Source organism: Arachis duranensis, unplaced genomic scaffold, assembly GCF_000817695.3.
Source record: "Arachis duranensis cultivar V14167 unplaced genomic scaffold, aradu.V14167.gnm2.J7QH unplaced_Scaffold_608113, whole genome shotgun sequence".
Lineage (NCBI taxonomy): Eukaryota > Viridiplantae > Streptophyta > Magnoliopsida > Fabales > Fabaceae > Arachis > Arachis duranensis.
Window position 1 is genome coordinate 940,862 of NW_026264987.1, and position 14,237 is coordinate 955,098.

General features: G+C 40.9%; 1 non-coding gene across 1 annotated transcript; it reads right to left on the bottom strand.

The window, feature by feature from the left end:
* Positions 1 to 14,001: 14,001 nt before the first annotated feature.
* LOC127744584 (small nucleolar RNA R71) lies at positions 14,002 to 14,109 on the bottom strand. The gene has a single exon (XR_008005562.1). It is a non-coding gene; the product is annotated as a small nucleolar RNA R71 (small nucleolar RNA).
* Positions 14,110 to 14,237: the final 128 nt, after the last annotated feature.

Genomic DNA, 14,237 nt, shown 5'->3' on the forward strand with positions numbered 1-14,237 from the left:
CGAACTCCTGCAGTAATAAGATCCATCTTATTAGTCTTGGTTTTGATTCTTGCTTGGCAAATAAATATTTAAGTGCTGTGTGATCTGTAAAAACAATCACTTTAGCACCAATGAGGTACGATCTAAACTTGTCAAATGCAAAAACTATTGCTAGCAACTCCTTTTCAGTAGTGGTATAATTTCTTTGAGCATCATTGAGGACTTTGCTAGCATAGTATATTACATGGACTAAGTTATCTTTCCTCTGCCCTAACACTGCCCCTACTGCAAAGTCAGATGCATCACACATCAATTCAAAGGGTAAGTTCCAATCAGGTGGGGAGATGATAGGGGCAGAGGACAATCTTTCTTTCAAATGCTCGAATGCTAACATACATGTTTCATCGAAGATGAATGGTGTATCTGATACAAGGAGATTGCTCAAGGGCTTAGCTATTTTTGAAAAATCCTTAATAAACCTTTTGTAAAAGCCAGCATGCCCTAAAAAGCTTCTAATTACCTTGACATCACTGGGTGGAGGAAGTTTTTCAATAAGTTCTACTTTAGCCCTGTCCACTTCGATTCCTTGGTTAGAAATCTTATGTCCAAGAACTATTCCTCCTGTCACCATAAAGTGACATTTCTCCCAGTTCAGGACCAAATTGGTCTCTTGGCATCTTTTCAATACCAAGGCTATGTGATTCAGGCAGCTAGTAAAGGAATCTCCGAATACCGAGAAATCATCCATAAAAACTTCAATGAATTTCTCTATCATATCTGAGAAGATAGAAAGCATGCAGCGTTGGAAAGTTGCAGGTGCATTACATAGCCCAAAGGGCATGCGCCTGTAGGCAAACACTCCATATGGGCAAGTAAATGAAGTTTTCTCTTGGTCTCTAGGATCAACCACTATTTGGTTATATCCTGAATAACCATCAAGAAAACAGTAATATGGGTGTCCTACGAGTCTTTCCAACATCTGATCCATGAATGGGAGAGGAAAATGATCCTTTCGTGTAGCCTCATTGAGTTTCTGATAGTCTATGCACATCCGCCATCCTGTGACGGTTCTTGTAGGTATTAGTTCATTCTTCTCATTGGGAACCACAGTGATTCCTCCCTTCTTGGGCACGACATGCATGGGGCTGACCCAAGGGTTGTCTGAGATCGGGTAGATTACTCCTCCCTGCCAAAGCTTCATAACCTCTTTCTGTACCACTTCCTTCATGATTGGGTTCAGCCTTCTTTGGGATTGAATGGATGGTTTGGCCTCATCTTCCAGCAGTATCTTGTGCATGCATATGGCCGAACTTATCCCTTTTAGATCAGCAAGAGTCCAGCCAATGGCATCTTTGTGCTGTCGCAGTACTTTGAGCAATTCATCCTCTTGATCTTGGCTGAGGCATGAACTTATGATCACTGGGTAGTTTTCATTTTCTCCTAGGTATGCATATTTGAGAGTGGGTGGCAGTGCTTTGAGTTCAACTTTGGGTGCTTCTGACTTTTCGTTCTCTTCCTTTGGTGCATCTTGTATATGAATCTCTGCTGTTGCAACCTCTTCACTTGATATAGACTCCTCCTCTATTGATCTCTCGGGCTCTTCATGTTCTTCTTCTTCAAAACTCTCCTGCACTTCCTCCTCAAGTGCGTCTAACCTCATGCATTCCCCCAATTGTTCTAGTGGGTAACTCATGGCCTTGAACACATTGAATGTCATCTTTTCATTGTGTAATCTCAAGGTAAGATCACCTTTTTGGACATCAATGATAGCTCCAACAGTGGCCAAGAACGGCCTTCCCAGAATAATGGAGGTTTTCTTGGACACCTCCTCCGAACGAACAGTTGTTCTGAACAAGGATGATGAGCTGTGGTTTTAGTTAAAAATTCTTGGCGTGGATTGTTGGCATTTGGATGCTACTTCCACAGTTTCTTGGGTTTGGGTTGATGTAAGAGCCCAAAACTCTTCTATCCTCCCCATCATGATTTGCTCGACCTCCTCCGCCATTGTTATGAGCCTCTTCTTCATGGTGGTTTTCCATGTTTTCTTCCATGTTTGGTTCAAAGTGTTCCTCCTCTCCCTCAGCTCCTACTACTCTTTTTTCTCTTGCTTCCTTCCTTAATCTAAGGAAGCTCCTCTCTGGTTCAGAATCGAAGGAAGTTGAAGCCCCGCTTCTTCTCCCTGTCATACAACCAACAAGTACAAGCAAGGAAAGTAGGTGCAGAAAGTATTTCTGTCAGAATTACTGTTAGTGTGAGTGATGCAATATATCAAATAGTTAGTGGGTTAGCAAACTGAATTGTAAATAACTGAGAAAAAATGAAAAAGTAAGGGAGAAGGGGAGAAATTAACTGAAACTGAAAGTAAATTACTCAAATAGAAAATTAAATCAAACAAAACAAAAATGCTTAATCTAGTGATCTTCCAATTTAATCATTGTTGATGCACAATCAATCCCCGGCAACGGCGCTATAAACTTGATGCACATGGAAACTGTCTCTCAACAAATTTTCTTCGGCAAGTGTACCGAATTTGTCGTCAAGTAAAAACTTACAATAGAGTGAGGTCGAATCCCACAGAGATTGATTGATCAAGCAACTTTAACTAGAAGAATGTTCTAGTTGAGCGAATCCAGAATTTGGGTTGAGATTTGCAGAAAATAAAATGGCGGGAATGTAAATGACAGAGAAAGTAAATGCTAGAATTAAAGAGCTGAAAGTAAATAACTGAAAGTAAATTGCAGAATTGTAAATGGGAATGGGGTGTTTGCTCATAAAAGTAAATGCAGAAATTAAAGAGAATGGGTAAGATCAGAAATGGAGAGTTCATTGGGCTCAGGAGATGTTGCAATTCTCCGGATCAAGTTCATTTTCATCTCTTCCTCAATCAATGCACTCATTAATCTCCTTTGCAATCTTAATTGATTGAATTACAATTCCTTGCAATTCAATCTCTCAAATCTTGATCAATAGCCAATTCCTTGGTCAATTGCTCATGAGAAGAGATGAAGTATAGTCACTGATTATACCACATGCATTTCCCAAATCAAGTATTGAGAGGATTATAGTCACATATCCGTCCAAACCCAATTTGGTCCAGCATGAGAAAGCATTTCTAGCATGATCTCTTCATTCCTCTTTCAAGGTTCAGAAGAGATCCAAGTTTGAATAGCTCCTTTTCCAAGATAACTACCCAATTGGATGAAGATCGAAAGCTTTCAAGTAAAATCAAGAGAAAAGATAGAAGAAGAATAATGAAAACTAGTATTGATCCATCAAATTACAACAGAGCTCTCTAACCCAATGAAAGGGGTTTAGTTGTTCATAGCTCTGGAAAATGAAAAAAAAGATGGAGAATACATGATGAACTAGAAGTGCAGAGAAAGTAAATTACAGAGAGTAGTTCTATGCCTAGAAGCTCCCTATACTTTCCAACTCCTTAAATAATTGAAAGCTACTCCTATATATACTACTCTTCTGATCTTCTAGTTAGCTCTGCAAGTCTTGCGTATGGGCCTTTGGATCTTGAGTTTGAAGCAGTTTTCTTCTTCATTGGGCTTGGCTTTACTTGCAGAGAGAAAGTGTGAAGTGGGCAGAGACTTTAGCTCAGGACGTTAGTGGTGTTAACATTTAGTGAAGATATGGGTTCGAGAACGTTAGTGACAATCACCTTTTTCACTAACGTTCCTCACCCAAGTAAGAGCCACGTTAACTTCAACGTTAGTGGCACAAACGTTGCCACTAACGTTGCCTCCTGGTCCTTCGCACATGTTATTGGGACTTACCTTTCCCAATAACGTTGAGAAATCTCCCCCTTCCCTACGTTAGAGTCCACGTTAACTTAGTTAACGTGGCTCCTTAACGTAGGCTTGCCAACCTTCGAGAACGTTAGTGACACTTACCTTTGTCACTAACGTTCCAATGTGCCCTTAGCTCCCATGTTAGAGTCCACGTTAACTAGGTTAACGTGGCCTCTAATGTAGCAAGGCTAGCCATCTCCAACATTAGTGACAAAGTTGGATGTCACTAACGTTGGTGCATTATCTCTATTCTTCACGTTAGCTTCCATGTTAACTAAGTTAACGTGGGAGTTAACGTGGCTCATTGTGGCCTTGTGTGGTTCATTCCAACGTTAGTGACAATGTTTGGTGTCACTAACGTTGGCGATCTCCTCCCTTCTTCACGTTAGCTTCCACGTTAACTAAATTAACGTGGGAGTTAACGTGGCTTCTTGGGGCTTGTGGGTTCACTCCAACGTTAGTGAGAATTTTTGGTGTCACTAACGTTGTCGATCACCTACTTCATTCACGTTAGCTTCCACGTTAACTAAGTTAACGTGGGAGTTAACGTGGCTTATTGTAACTTGGGCCAACGTTAGTGACAATGTTGAATGTCACTAACGTTGGCTTCCCCCTTTCTTCTTAACGTTAGAGGCCACGTTAACTAAGTTAACGTGGCAACTAACGTGGCCACTTATGAGTTTTGCCCAATGTTAGTGACAAAGGCAAGTGTCACTAACGTTAGCTCCATTTGCTTTCCTCCACGTTAGAGTTCACATTAACTAAGTTAACGTGACTCTTAACGTGGGCTATGATGGCTTCGAGGACGTTATTGGCGATTACTTTTCTCATTAACTTTGCAAGTTACCCCCATTCCACGTTAGAAGTCACGTTAATTAGATTAACGTGGCTGCTAAAGTGGTTCTTCCTTGCTTTCCTTTGTCCTGAAATCAAGCAATAAAGTGCATCAAAGTTCTAGTCTAAGTCATGGGGAATGCAACATCCAATTTGTCATTAAATTCATGCAAAATCCTCATGAAATCATGTAAAGTGCTCAATGTATGCTTAAATCAAGATGTAAGTGAATATCTACCCAAAACTAGCTTATTTTCTAAGGAAATGCATGAAACTACCCTAAAAACAGTAAAGAAAAGGTCAGTGAAACTGGCCAAGATGCCTTGGCATCAGTCACTTGTGCTTTTCCAATCCGCGCGGTCGCGTGAGCCATGCGGCTGCGTCAGTGCGATTTCTCCTCTTTCGCGCGAACGCGTGAGCCATGCGGCCGCGTCACTCCTCGCTGGTTATCTCCTCAATTTCTCGTGTTCCTTCCATTTTTTTGCTAGCTTCCTTTCCAATCTCCAACTCATTCATGCCCTATAAAGCCTGAAACACTTAACACATAGATTACGGCATCGAATGGAATAAAGGAGGATTAAGATTAGCTAAATTAAGACCAAGGAAGCATGTTTTTAATCATAGAATTAAACTAGGAAGGAATTATAAAATCATGCAAATTATATGAATAAGTGGGTGAAAAGCTTGATAAAACCACTCAATTAAATACAATATAAACCATAAAATAGTGGTTTATCAGATAGCTACTATGAATTCTCACCCTCGCTTTGAGTTTGGTTCTAGTTTTGTTGCAAGGAATAGAAGCTATAACAGGACTATGCATCAAGGTCTAAGCAATCAAAGATGGATGGAGCCAAGAGGATCTGATCACCCCTTTAGGCAACAACACCCTCCTAGATATCATGGATAGAGACCATTCTACAATGCATACCCAATTGATAGATTTGGTGGACCCCCTTGTAGTTACCAACAAGCCCCACCCTATACTCAAAGACCATCCTCTCAACATAGCTTCGAACTACCCCACTCACAAGCTTCTTTTCGCCATTCGCCACCATATGATCCTTATCCGCCCCAACGCCAATCCAATTACTCCCAAGAACCACCACTCCCCTATGCACCATGTCCGTATCCATCAAGCCAAGAATCACAGGTTCGCTTCGAAGAATCAGTAGATCAATTTCATACAACCCTTCATCAACTGGAGCAAGCAATAAATCAATTATCTTCCAGATAGTCGGACACTCAAGGAACTCCTATGGCCTCATGTGGAGAATCTAATGAAGAACGTAGTGTGAAGAAGACACTAGAAACTCCAGTGGACAGCATAGAGCATAACTTCATACTGGAACAAGTAAAGGACGCTGTCATTGTAGAAGAAGAAGAGTTGATTGAAGATTTAGGAGATGCCGAATCTCCGTAGGAATCTAGAGTTGTGGAGAATTCCGTCGAAGACGTTACAATTAATGCTAAGGAGGATAGAACACAAACCCCAAGGCAGGTATCTAATGAGGAATTAGACGGAATAATCCAAGACTCAAGTTTTCTTGATGATGATAGTCACTACTCAAGTTCTCTCAATTATGAACTTGCATCCGCAAGTGAATTCTTCGAGATAGAAGAATCTTCCCCAAGTGAATACGAAGATGACGCAGAGGTAGACTTTTCTCAACCTCCCAGTTATGACTCAAGTGATGAGGAAGATATGGAAGACTTTGACCAAGACATGGTTGAAATGGAAGAAATTTTCAAGGAAGTGGAGGAATTCACTGAAAGCCACAAGGGAGTAGAACTTGCAGAACCACTGGAAACACCTATCCCAAGGCCATTACCACCCAACACAAACTTCAAGTGGGTAAAATCCTTGACCTTTATCTTTACTTTTCCACTTGAATATGGTTTACTTGAGACAGATGGCCAGCTTAGAGCTCTTTGCGGCTTTAAGAGTAAAAGGGAAATGACTCGCACTCAGAGATGGTATGCAAGATTCAATGAGGTTTCACACTTTAATTTGAGATGCAAGGATTGGTGTCAAGCCCAATTGAAAGGATCTCGGAAGCTGTTTGGTCACTACAGTGAGAATTCAGATTACCCACCACCCGAATGGAAAAACGCAGATCAAGACAAAAACAGGTGTAAAAGTAGAGTTTGGGATCCTGGAATCTATCCTGACACACCTAAGGGCTTTAAATGCCTTGAAGCCTTGAAGCCTGTGTGAACACACCTAAGGGCTTTAAATGCCTTGTTTGGCACCCCAGAGGATGCTGGCATTCCAAACACTGGTGGAGATTTCTGGACAAATTCATGCACAAGCCACCATAGCAAGAAGCTCATCAAACGTCCAACTTAAGGACTTTAACTAAAAGTGCTAGGTGGGAGACAACCCAGCATGGTATGATCGTTCCTTCTCCATTTTGCTTTATTTTTGAATTTTGTTTGAACCTGAATTTCTGCATAACATTCATTGCATCTTGCGTTCTGCATACTGCATAATAAAGACAGAAAGCACGCGACGCGACAACGTCGCTGACGCGTCCGCGTCACAAGTGCATTAAAAGAAGAAGGAAAGTGAACAGAGAGTCACGCTAATGCAAGGCTGGAGGTGTGCCTTTGGCACAAATTGTTCCACGCAACCGCGTGCCCCACGCGATCGCGTCAATTGCGAAAAAGGCCTTCCACGCGTCCGCGTCAATCACGCGAACGCGTGATCTGGATATCGGTGTAAAGATCCAACGCCCAGAAAGTTGGGCTGGAATCGTGCGGCTGGCGTGCATTTAGTACAAAACAACCCACGCGAACGCATCCCTGACGCGAACGCATCACTTACACAACACCCATCCCACGCGAAAGCGTGAGCGACGCGATCGCGTTGCGCGGATATTATGACCCCCAAACCAAACAGAGAGTTGCGCTGAAACGATGCTGGAATCGTGCGCCTAGCACAAATACCAGCGACACGTTCGCGTGCTTTACACGTCCGCGTCACCCATCTTTCCCTTAACCCACGTGATTGCGTCGACCACGCATCCGCGTCAACCCCATTTCACCCTAGTCACGCGATCGCGTCCCCCACGCGTTCGCGTGGATTCGCGATCACTAACCCCAAGTCACGCGAACCCTTACATGTCGCGTCCCCAAACCCTAACCCCCTCTCTCTAACCTCTGCAACTCTCCCGCCACTGCCTCCTCCGCCGATCACCACCCCGAACCTCACCCCCCTCTCATCCAACCCCAACACTCTCACCTTCCTCCGCCACTGCCACCTCACCGCGGCCAACCTCCGATGGCCATTGCACCACCGCCGCACCTCCGTGCCCCTTCCGGTGCCGCCACACCCTCACTGCCTTCCCTCTGTCCTATCCCTTGTCCTTCGCATACCAGGTTCCGCCGTACACCGATTTCTTTTCATTCCTAGTTAGTTGCACATTTTTCAGAATTTGTTCAATTTAGGATAGTTAGAGATGCATGTTCGTAGTGGATTCTAGGTGGTTATGTAGCTAGGATGTGGTTAGTGGATTTAGGCCTGATAATTGCACCGTACTTGTTACTTGTTTTATCTGTTCTGCAATTTTATTCTGGCTATGTTGTTAATACAATTCATATGCTGTTCTTTAATGTTTCATGCTGCTATTAGACTGTTCTTCACTCTTCCTACTGTTTGTGACTATTTGCAGCAATTGTTAAATCTCATATGAACTGTCTTTCTTGCTGTTTATTTCCCGGGAACATCCAATTTTAGCCGGGATGCTGCCCAATTTTCTGCAAATTGTTTCCTTTTTACATTCAAGTATTGGTTTTGGCAATTCTCAATTTTGCACTATCCCACGAATACAAAACCAATTCTTGGATGCACGGGCCATCATTCTTATTACTTTTAATTTCCTGGTTAATAAATTGGATTATTGATGATTTGATTTTACTTTTTCCTACTTCTATATCTATATGAATCATCATCAATACCCTGTTATCCCTGCTTGAATATGAGTTGACTGTTGTTTTATATTGTGAAATTCTTGTTACTTAGAAACCAATCTTCATGCCACTTACTCTGACTTCCTTTTTACTAACTCATTGACTTTCACTTTCTGACCTCTTTTTCCATTTTACCAACTTTTAACTTTCTAACTTTCCCCTCACCTTTTTACTACTTCTTTCAATTTATTTCACTCATGGCATGATTATTGTTTTTTCTAATTAACAGGCTTTCCACTTCTACTATATTTTGGACTGTGATTTCTCATCTCAGCTTTTCAACTCCAAAACTATCCAAAATATAGACTTATTTAACTCATTTCATTTTTCTACTGCCCCTTTGCCACTTCGTGCTTATCTTATTATTTGCCTACTTATTTTTCTACTTTTATCCCTCAATTATATCTTGCAATTCTGTTTTTCAAGATATCTAACTCTCAAAGCAGGGGAAAAGGCAAAGTAACTACTGGCAAAAGGAAAAGAGGCAAATCCTCTGGTTCTATCCTTGGCATCTTACATGATGATTCCTGGCAGGAGAAGAACTTTACCCCACAGGAAAAGGCTGATCAGTTGGTACCTTCACCTGACCCGGTTAAGTTTGCAAACAAATACTGTGAGCTAAAGTATCCGACTTTTGCCACAGCTAGGAACCTACACCTGAAAAGGACACTCAAAATCCCAGATGAACTCAAGAAGTACACTTCAGATCAGATCAAACAAAGAGGCTGGTTCTTCCTGGAGAGAAACTTAACTGAGGTTAACTCATCCTGGGTCAGGGAATTCTATTGCAGTTATTTTCTATCATCCCTGGATGCAGTACAGCTCATAGGCAAGCAAGTTCTGATTACTGAGGAAGCAATTGAAGATATCCTACAGCTTCCACCCAAATCAAATCGGCCAGATGGTTACCAAAAAGTTGAGGAGGATATACAATTCATGAGGTTTGATTGGGATGTTGTAAAGAGGGACATCACTCTTGATCCTTCTGTTCCTTAGGTCATGGGAACGAGCACATTGGTACCTAAGGGAAACAGGCTTATATATCTGAATGATGAGGCTCGGCTATGGCAACAGATTCTGAGTAACTATGTGATGCCGAGCACTCATGAGACGGAGGTACCAGCTGCTATGATTACCCTCATCTGGTGTGTGATGACGGGTAAGGACCTTTATCTACCTCGCTTTATCCGGCATTACATGGCCAAGGTACATGTTAGAGGCACCCTCTCCTTTCCTTACCTGATTACTCAGTTGGGTCGCCAAGCTGAGGTACCCTGGGAGGCTGTTGATAAAAAGCCCCCCGCCGCAGAGTGCCGAAAGATCATCCCTCACAGTCGGAAGTTTCTGGCTTTCGGCTACCGTCCTCCATTTCTCACTGACACTACTGAGGCAGCCACTTCTTCAGATGCTCCTTCTACTTCCACTGGCCCAGCACCACCCACTGCACCCTCACTTGCTCCTGAGCCCGTCTACCGTCTGGTGCACCGACTCTTTGACCGCTAGATCAGATGGAACGCCATCACCAGCAGTAGTTTGAGAGATCTGAATGTCGCAACAGGTGACGTTTTGAGAGGTTTGAGCGTCGCCACAAGCGACGCTATGAGCACCTCAAGCTGATGATCCGCTCTGGTGGTGACATCCCCTCTGAGCCTGACACGCCCTCCGACACATCCGAGGAGGAGGTGAGCGATCATGAGGAGGAGGCACCTACCCAAGCTGAGCAGGGAGGTCCCAGCCACACTGTCCCACATCATGAGGAGCACCACCAGCTACAAGCCGCTGATCCAGAGGTTCCTCTACGGATAGAGCCCCCGCTTCAGCAGACCGCTCCTCCTAACTTCACAATAACTGCAGACCCTCAGCCTACCATCGAGACACCGGCAGCCCATCCTTCCGGAGATGACACTCCTTCACACCCAGTTTGAGTGAGCATCGAGGACGATGCTATTATTTAAGTGTGGGGAGGTCGCCATCTCTGGCATCTATTTATTTTGGTGAACCACTTCAGACTCTCTTTTTATTTTGTCCATTTTCTGTATTTTTGCACATTTCTCTCTTTTGCTTTTTGTTGTACTTTTTGCATTCTGCACTTTGGGCTGTATATATCTTGGATATTTTAGCTTAATTTGTACTTTAGTTTACTAGTTATATATTAAGTGGATTAATTAGTATAGTTTACCCTTTTTAGCATATGATAGTTGATTTGATTGAAAATAAAAAGGAAGTAAGCTAGAGACTTTAACAGAATCAAAATAATCCACACCCCTTGTATATATAGCATTACATGTTAGTTAGTTAACAACATTTCTTCAAGGAGGAACACTAAAACTTTAAAGCCACCCAAATAAATTTTACATTGAGAATAATTGAAACTCTTAATTTCTACTTGCATGACATACTTAATTGATATATGATTTATGAGCTTGAGAACACACAGCCTGTGAGTTTTGAGCTTAATTGTATGGTTACATTCAAACCATAAATTTCGTTCCTGTGTGCTTTGCCCTTCTTTTTTATTCTGGTGTTCTTTACTTTGCTTTAATCTATATGTCCAATATAGAATATAGATACATACCAAGATAGGATTGAGGCCACATTTGATTATTAACTCACTTATCCCAAATAAAGCCTACCTTTTATGCCATCCTTGAGCTTTTAATCCCCTTCTATTTTATAACCACATTACTAGCCTTAAGCAGAAAAATAAAATAAAAATTTCAAGTTGAATCCTTGGTTAGCTTAAGATAGATATTGTGTAAAATTTAAGTGTGAGAAATTTTATGGGAACATGGATGATAGAAAAAGTAGGAAATTTAAATTGAATAAATTATTTCAAAAATTTGGGAAGCATGCTCATGTGAAATCAAATTAATTAATTACCATGTGCATTGACAAAAAAAATTATTTTCAATAAGGGGATACAAAAATTCCCCAAACGCAAAATAAGAAAAATCAATGCACATGGGGACAAAGTTAAATTCAATGCATGAGTTTGCAATACAAAGTGGAAAAATTTGGGTAGCTATGTAAAGCATTTTAAATTATGAAAACTATGTATATGTTAGGTGAGATCTTAGACTAATTAAGGATTCACTTATTAGTTCACTTAGCCTTATACATATATCCTTACCTCTACCTTGGCCCCATTACAACCCTGAAAAGACCTCATAATTTTTGTATGTCTATATTCTATAATTGTTGATTGGTTAGATGAAGAACAAAGTTATAGAAAGTAAGGATAAAAAGAAGAATAGAGTGATTAACCCAATAAACACTGAGTGACTAGAGAGTAAACACAAAATCCAGTGAGGGTTCAATAGCTCATCACCATATATCTCTACCTCTATTGGTAATTGTCTTGCAAGTTTGAAAAATATTTTTACCCATCTCAATTGTAAAAGTTCTTTAACATTGTCTAAGGTTGGCTATGCATATATAATTCCTTGAGAATGTGAATTAATTTAACTACATGTAAAGTTTTATATATAGGTGAATAATAACTAGATTTGCATGACTCATTTAGGTAGATGCATTTAGAGTAGATTGCATTGCTTGTGATTCCACCACTTTACCTTACTCTTTATCTTGGATTTAGCATGAGGACATGCTATTGTTTAAGTGTGGGGAGGTTGATAAACCCATATTTTATGATATATATTGAGCTCAATTTAAGTGATTTATTCAACCCTTCACCTACTTATTCATGTAAATTGAATAGTTTTGCTTTCCCTTCCTTATTATGTGCTATATGTGAAATACATATTTTCTATGCTTTAAAAGTAATTATTTTAATAACCCTTTATTACTATTCAATGCCGTGATTTGTATGTTGAGTAGTTGCAGAGCTTCTAAGGCAGGAATGACTTAAAGGATAGAAAGGAAATATACAAAAATGGAAGGAAAAGCACAAAATGGAGTTTTTGAAGAAACTGGCAGTGACGCGAACGCATGGACGACGCAGCCGCATGACCAGCGTGAAAAGGGGGCGACACGAACGCGTGATTGACGCGGCCGCGCGCCTTAAGCAGAACACATATGACGCGGACGCATGATCGAAGCGAACGTGTGACAAGGAAAACTCCGGATGACGCGACCGCGTGACCCACGCGGACGCGTGACATACGCCACGCACCAAAAATTACAGAAAATGCTTCCAGCGGTTTCTGAAGCCCTTTTGGCCCAGATCCAAGTCCAAGAGGCACAGATTAGAGGTTATGAAGCGGAGGAATGCATCCATTCGAGTGGGCCAATTATTCACTTTACAGAGTTTAGATGTAGATTTTAGAGAGAGAGAGAGAGGTTCTCTCCTCTCTCTTAGGAATTAGGATTAGGATTAGAATTTATCTTATTGGGATTATTTCTTCATCAGGTTCAATATTCCTTTTACTTTATATTTCTCTTTTACTTTTAGATACTTTAATGCTGGTATTACTTATGTTGCCTATTTGGCTTATGAACCATTCATGTTAGGATTTTCTTTATTGGATATAAATTGAGGTATTTCAGACTCATGATTGCTTTCTTTTATTTATATAAATAATTTGGATTTTTCCCCCTTTTGGCTTTGGTTGATTAAGTTGTTACTCTTGAGTTGTCAAACTCAGCAGTGATTGAAATGGGCAGATTCTAATTGATCCAGATCGCTCTAAAGCTAGTCCTCCCACAGGGATTGACTAGGACTTGAGGATCAAGCTAATTAGTCCACTTGACCTTCCTTTGTTTAACAAAGAATAACTAAGTGGGATTAAAATCCAATTCTCATCACACCTGATAAGGGTAACTAGGATAGGAATTCCAATTCTAATACCTTGCCAAGAGATTTCTTCATTATTAATTTCTTAATTTCTGCAAACCATTTCTCTCATTTAAAACCTTTTCAAACCCAAACACTGTTTTCCATAAACAATAATAAATCATACTTCCTTGTAATTCCTTGAGAAGACGACCCGAGGTTTGAATACTTCGGTTTATAAATTTTATTGGGTTTGTTACTTGTGACAACCAAACTTTTGTAAGAAAGGACTCTTGTTGGTTTAGAAGCTATACTTGCAACAGGAATTTATTTTGAATTCTAGACCACACAAAAGTTCTCTCTTCAAGAAGCATCTCAATCCCTGCCATTGGAGCAAACAATTTTGAGCTGAAACCTTAACTAGTTGCTCTAATGCAACAAAACTACAAGTTTCATGGACTTCCATCAGAAGATCCCTATCAGTTTTTAACTGAGTTCTTACAGGTCTGTGAGACTGTTAAGACTAATGGAGTAGATCCTGAAGTCTACAGGCTCATGCTTTTCCCTTTTGCTATAAGAGACAGAGCTAGAACATGGTTGGACTCACAACCTAAAGATAGCCTGGACTCATGGGATAAGCTGGTCGCAGCCTTCTTGGCTAAGTTCTTTCCTCCTCAAAAGCTGAGCAAGCTTAGAGTGGATGTTCAGACCTTCAAACAGAAAGATGGTGAATCCCTCTATGAAGCTTGGGAAAGATACAAGCAGATGACCAAAAGGTGTCCTTCTGACATGCTTTCAGAGTGGACCATTTTAGATATATTCTATTATGGTCTATCTAAGTTCTCTAAGATGTCACTGGATCATTCTACAGGTGGATCCATTCATCTAAAGAAAACGCCTGCAGAAGCTCAAGAGCTTATTGA